Source organism: Anabrus simplex, chromosome 3, assembly GCF_040414725.1.
Source record: "Anabrus simplex isolate iqAnaSimp1 chromosome 3, ASM4041472v1, whole genome shotgun sequence".
Lineage (NCBI taxonomy): Eukaryota > Metazoa > Arthropoda > Insecta > Orthoptera > Tettigoniidae > Anabrus > Anabrus simplex.
In genome coordinates this window covers 307,681,023-307,688,038 of record NC_090267.1, presented here as the reverse complement: position 1 = coordinate 307,688,038, position 7,016 = coordinate 307,681,023, and positions in this window count along the sequence as shown.

Here is a 7,016-nt window from a genome sequence, read left to right as displayed (position 1 = left end):
AGCCAACTCGCTTGTTGATACAACTGATCATAGAAGGAAAAACAGAAGCGAAACGTGGACAGAGAAGATTATTCTGGGTGCAGAACCTCCGGCAGTGGTTCGACATTCACAAAACGGTAACATGATCGGGGAAACACAAAATGCTCCATGGTGGTCGCCAGTTTTCTGTGAGGAGATGGCACCAGAAGAAGAATGACAGTAAACGCACTCATAATAGCCATCTAATGTCGACAAGTACTGACCAATGATTATTTGGTTTCGAATCCTGATGGGAACTAAGTTGCTTTAAAACTTACAGGAGTTGTCTCGGAAATATACAGGATGGTACATATTTCACTTCAAATATCTTCGGACTAGTTGAACATAGCAATAAGCGGTTTTCACTTAGGTGAATGATAATCTCAACGCATTGTGCGTTCCTAGCTTTAATAGGCACCAAGGCAGTGATACCAAGTCGCTATTTTCAAATGGAACTACACCCATTTATATTGCATAAACATGTTTTCGTAGGCAGAGGCATTCAGGGATGCAAATATTGACACATTTTTAAATGTTGTTACCCGTAGATCAGCGAAACAAGGGCTACGAATGACTCATACCTCGTGATGTCATCGAGAGAGGGAACATCACAACCTCTAACTTCTCATCCTCACCATGTCTTCATCGTTAAGAATGTTGGTGCCACATTTAAAAACTTCATTCTATTTTGACATCATCACATGCCAGAATGCGGAAATAATTGCATCCCTGAATATCGCTGAGTACGGTCAAAAATATGTGGCAAATATATGGCTCCATTATTTCCGAATAACAACTTGGTGTCGCTTCCTGAAAGCACGAAGCGCATATTTCGAATTATTTCGTGTGCCCCTTACTGTTATTCACCTACGTGAAAACCGTTTATAGCTATCTTCAATTAGTCAGTAGATATTTCAGGTGAAAACTTAGGTTGGCCATCCTGTATACTAAGTGCGCACTGAGGCAGGTTACAAAATATTCAATGAAAAAGTCTCTGAGCTATAAAGCCATGGTTGAAGTTTGGCAAGTTCTTCTTATAAACACGTTTGTTTATAACCCCTCTTCCTGTACACGAATATTTGCCCCAATTTGTCCTCTTGATTTCCAACTTTATCTTCGTATTGTGATCTTCCCTACTTAAAAAAAAGAACACTCAAGCGCATTCGTCTACTAATGTCATTCCACGTCATCTCTCCACCGACAGCTCGGAAGATACCGTTTAGTCGAGTAACTCGTCTCCTTTTTCCCCAAGTCTTTCCAGCCTAAATTTGTAAACATTTTGGTAATGCTACTGCTTATCGGAAATCACCCAGAACAAATAGAGTTGCTTTTGTTTGGAATTTTTCCAGTTCTCGAATTAAGCAATCCCGGCGAGAGTCCCATACGCTGGAACCAGCGGAAGATTCTAAAATAACCACAGGAAACTGTGGTTCTTAGTTCTCTTCTCTGTTACTCACATTACCTGTATGTGAATTTTGAATATTCTCAAAAATCTGGTGCATGTGGTTTTTCGCCATGTAAATTTTAATATATGATGTTTACGCCTCAGTATTTTTGTGCCTATCTTATTCCTAATCAAAATTAAACACAGGTAATGGAAATAAAGTATCTCCCATAAGTCCAATCCCTCGTCCACGTCGTGGGAGATGGGCAACGTCATAAAGTAAGGGATTGCCTGGTGGGGTGATGTACAGTGAGGACTGCGTGTGACCCGTAACCGCTTCGGTAGCTGTGAAGGCCCTGCAGGAACCCTGAAAAGTGGCGGCTAACGGGGCTATGGTGAATATGCTGCTGTCTTGTAGTATGCGGGGTTGGTTCTCCAAAGGCTAAGGGAAGAAAACCCTGATTAAAAATTACCCGTCCTCCGGAAGAGATTGGACGTAGGGCCGACACCCCGCTCTGTAAAAAAATGTCAAGTTGCGAAACTTCAACGAAAGAAAGTCGGACTACATGGCGGAGGATTGTTGAAGAGGCCAAGGTTCACAATGAACTGTAGATCCATAGAAAAGAAGAAGAAGAATAAATGGTAATAAAGTACAGGATGATCTAAAATTCCGTTAACATTTGACGAGGCAATATTTCACGGAACATTGCAGGTAGAGAGGTAATACTTTACACACACATATTTGGCATGACATGGGATTTTATTGACTCCAAAATAAAGTACACAAAATGAACAACAGAAGGCGCTGGACAGCAACACGCCAGGTACAAATAGCCGCACATTCTTGACATGACATGAGGTTTTATTGACACCAACAATGAGTGCACAAACAGGCTAACAAATGGCGCTGGACAGCGACACGTCAATAATCCCACATGAGACCTGTCACAGACGATTGGATCCCTCGTTGCGCTCCTTATACCGACCTTGACAATCGCTTGTGAAGCCCAGTATAAAGCTCTAATTGGGAAGTTTCACCATAATGCCGCTGAAGCGCTGGCCGCCTAAGTCACTGACAGGAAGCTTTACACCACAAATTACCGCATTTCCAGTTTCATTTATATTGTTTTACTTTTGTAAGTGTTGGTAATGTGTTCGCAATGAGGTGTTGGTTGGCTTCTTATTGAGAGTTAATAGTTATACGCAAATTAGTTTATTTTTTATTGTGTAGTGTGGTGATTTGATTCCTCAAATTGTATTTACAAATTTTGGAATATGTGATATTGTTGTGCACCTTTGTGTACTTCGAACATAAATTTTCTGCCAAGAAGAACAAATGTAATGAGTGGCTCAAAGTGATTTCTCGCCGAAATTGTGTCCTAAATAAGAATTTTAATTTATGCGCTAATTCCTTTTTTTAGTTTTTATTGTGTAGTGTGGTGTTTCGTTTTTCTTTAACTGTGGTTTTGTTTTGCTAGGGGCTTAACGTCGCACCGACACAGATAGGTCGTATGGCGACGATGGGATAGGATAGGCCTAGGAGTTGGAAGGAAGCGGCCGTGGCCTTAATTAAAATACAGCCCCAGCATTTGCCTAGTGTGAAAATGGGAAACCACGGAAAACCATCTTCAGGGCTGCCAACAGTGGGATTCGAACCCACTATCTACCAGATGCAAGCTCACAGCCGCGCGCCTCTACGCGCACGGCCAACTCGCCTGGTTTTAACTGTGTTTGGAAATATTGTAACACGTATTGCTGTGTGCCTTTTTTGAACTTCGAACAGGAAAAGGGGCAAATGGACACTAATCATTGCACGAATTCCCTGTCGACCAGGACAAAACTAAGTAGTGGTTCATAGCAATTTCTCGCGAAAACGTTTTCCCCTAACACTAATTCTGCTTCTTCTGTTATCTGTAGTCTTCATTTCAGGAAATCACTTAAATTTTTTTTTTTTGTTTTTGCATTTTTCAGAAATCATTTATCGCCTCCAACTACAACTAACAAGGTGGCACAAAGCTGAGAATACTACGTTGAAATCTATGAAAAGATAATTCATCTGATGAATTCTGATATTGTTGTGATTTACTTAAAAATTCATTTTCCAATGTCAGTTTAACTTTAGAACAACTAGCATAAAGTGTAGATGTGCCTAAAAGAGAAATGATTTTACAAGCACAAGGATGACTGAAACACCTATGTTTGCATTATAGCTTACAACCACCCTTGAATTACCACTTTCGTCTTAGATTTCCGTTTCTATTTTCGGGTATTTATTACCTCTAAATTTTCTTTCATTGAATGTATCTTTAGGTGGAGTCATATTTGTTGTATGTCCGGCGCTCCCTTCTCGCTCCACCAGCCAGCTGCACGCGCGCCTGTGTATCATTCTGCTAGCTTCGACGCGCAGCCCTCAGTGCGCGTGCCTGACCATCGAGTGTACTATAAATAGGAGCTCCCTGCCTACTCACTTGCCCACTCGCCCCGGTGTCCAGCTCCAGAATACACCCTACGTCGAGCACGGAGGCTACTCCTCTTGAAAATGTGCTTCGACCAGGTGGACTGAATTCTGGCAGTACGAGGTTTCACCTCTGGTCACCGCTCCCTTACCTGTTTCCGCTGCCTATGTTCCGTAATTCTTTTACAAGCCATTTTCATTCCCTAAGTTATGCAAGCTCCCTTAGTTTCGCTAGGTGGAATTTCTTCAATCAATTGAACTTGCTTTTTAGGATTCAGGCACTTCAACAAACAAGGACTCTCAAAGACATTTATGTTAGTGTGCCAGATAGTTCTCGACTATCAACGTGTCAATTCACAAAGACTATCTTTTCAAGATAGAAGTGTATATAAAGACTGTAAACCTGTACATATTGTATAAAGACAGACTTTTCTCAAGATTCAATATTCCTTTTTGCTTCAAAATAAATTTCAGTTATTTGTGTAAATATCATAAAGTGAAGCAATAAAAGTTGTGTTTTGTAAATTTCAACCTTGGTTACAACAATATTTGCTACATGGCAGCAACACAACACATATTTTCCAAGATAATCTGAACATTTAAACACTAAACATTTAAACACTGACAAACCGGGCGAGTTGGCCGTGCGCGTAGAGGCGCGCGGCTGTGAGCTTGCATCCGGGAGATAGTAGGTTCGAATCCCACTATCGGCAGCCCTGAAGATGGTTTTCCGTGGTTTCCCATTTTCACACCAGGCAAATGCTGGGGCTGTACCTTAATTAAGGCCACGGCCGCTTCCTCCCAACTCCTAGGCCTTTCCTATCCCATCGTCGCCATAAGACCTACCTGTGTCGGTGCGACATAAAGCCCCTAGCAAAAAAAAAAACACTGACAAGTAGGAACCATTATTCTCTCACTGAATTTTTATTGAAAATTCTAGTGCAAGGTATGAATGAAATGTAATCTGAAACTTTATACATTGAAATTAAAATGTAAACATGTTTGAGTCAAAAAGATTTATGTTATCCATACACCCAATATTTAAGTAGAAAAAAATAAGACCTTTATGTTTTCACCACGTCCCCTTTCTGATAGCAGAACTTGAAGAATTTTAAAAAACTAATTGAACAGTGACTTTTAATCTCAAGATTGACATCAGAAGACAGAAGTATTGTGGTAAGTTCTGCTATGTATCTAAATGCTGTGGATAGTAAAAGTAATTACTATTATTCCCCACAGTTAAAGACCGTCAGCTGGACTACTCCATCTCTCCGCAGTTTCATTTCACGACGTTATTTTGTCAAAAATCAACGAAAGTAGTTTTTAGGATTAATCATTTTAACAGTATTAACCTATGTAATATTCTCCACAACTCCAAATTACCATACATGGGCAATCAAATTCAATTTCTTTTCCATAGAGGAGTAGGCATTTCTACTACAAAAACTTAGGCCGCCAGCGCCATGTGTTGAGCTATGAAACTACTCCAATTACAGTGCGTGGACCCGATTGTCAAGGCTGGTAAGGAGGTAGCAAGAGCGCCCCTGCAATCACGGCATGTTGTGTATTGTATGAAGTGCCATCTGTTGGTTACTTTGTGTACTTTATTTTGGTGTCAATAAAATTCTGTCATTCCAGTCATGTGTGTCTATTATTACCTCTCCACCTCCAATATTCCGTGAAGTATTGCCTCGTCAAATGTTAATGGACTTTTGGGTCATCCTGTATATTTTGAATTATGAATTAAACCATGGATTGCGTTCATAAATTATTTAGTTTTGCATTATTTAGCTGACTTTTGGGTTACTTCACAAATATAATGCATGCAGCTTTAGGTTAAATTAAAAAAATATCATGTTTGTAGCATTATGTTGTTAGTTTAACGTAAGATTTTGCGACGTATGCAATTCTGTATAAATACACATGCTGGAAATAAAGTATAATTTGAATGTGAATTCTTCTTTCTCACACTGAAGAGGGAGGAGTCTCATGGAGAAAGCAGGCGAGATTGCTTTGAAGGCCCACATACTGCTCGATGAATAAAGCAGATCTACACAATACGCACTGTTCTAAAAGCCTGGTTCACACCAGGCAAATGCTGGGGCTGTACCTTAATTAAGGCCACGGCCGCTTCCTTCCCACTCCTAGCCCTTTCCTGTCCCATCGTCGCCGTAAGACCTATCTGTGTCGGTGCGACGTAAAACAACTAGCAAAAAAAAAAAAAAAAAAAGTCTGGTGTGACGGACCTGACTTCTCTTATTTAAAAATATCAGTAGGCAGCTTTCTTCTCTTCAGAATGAAATGTGGTTTATTATCACGTAGCCTTAGTACAATAAGTTTATTAAAACAGGGTGCTTCTCTAAAGTGTAATAAACAGGGCCAGGATTTTTATCGCCTAAAAATGTGTAAAAACTGATTTATTAAATGATGGCAAAATCCAATAGAGTGATACAAAACTTAAAAAATGGCATAAATTTTAAATAAAATATTACAATCAATTTAATAATCGAGTTGGTATATCCTGTATTTATGTTATAGATATTATAATAAGCTTTTGGGCATGTGCCATGTCGAAAAAAACAAGGTGAAATTCTTTACGTTTCGCAGAGAACTTTCCTCCATGTCTTCAGAAGAATATCTCCACTGTTCACCAGGAAGAATTCTCCAATTGAAGGTGTCTCTCCTGTAATGTGTACATTTCCAAGAAGTAAGTGGTGAACAGATCGACAAAGCGTTGTGAAGATTCTCAAGTCTCCGAATTCTTCCTCACTTAAAGTTGCGATAATATCCAATACCAAAATGCTTCTAAATCCTCAAATATGTAAGAAAATGACTGAAAAAGTATAAAATAGCCTAATAAATTCCTTAAAATGGCTAGACATACATCTCAATGCAGTAATTAAAATAGTGTCTGCCATTTTAGAAAATACTTAAAAATACAAAATCCCAAAAATGGCAAAAATGACCTAATAAATTAGCATTTCTACAATATGGGAACTATGATCAGGATTTCTGTACAAGTTAGCAATATCATTTGTGAACCAAGTAAAAGATGACATGTCATCAAAATTCTAACCCTGCTAACAATCATATTGTAGACATGATAATAAGCTTTCAGGCGTTTGCCGTGTTAAGAATAGAAGGTGAAAATCTTTACGT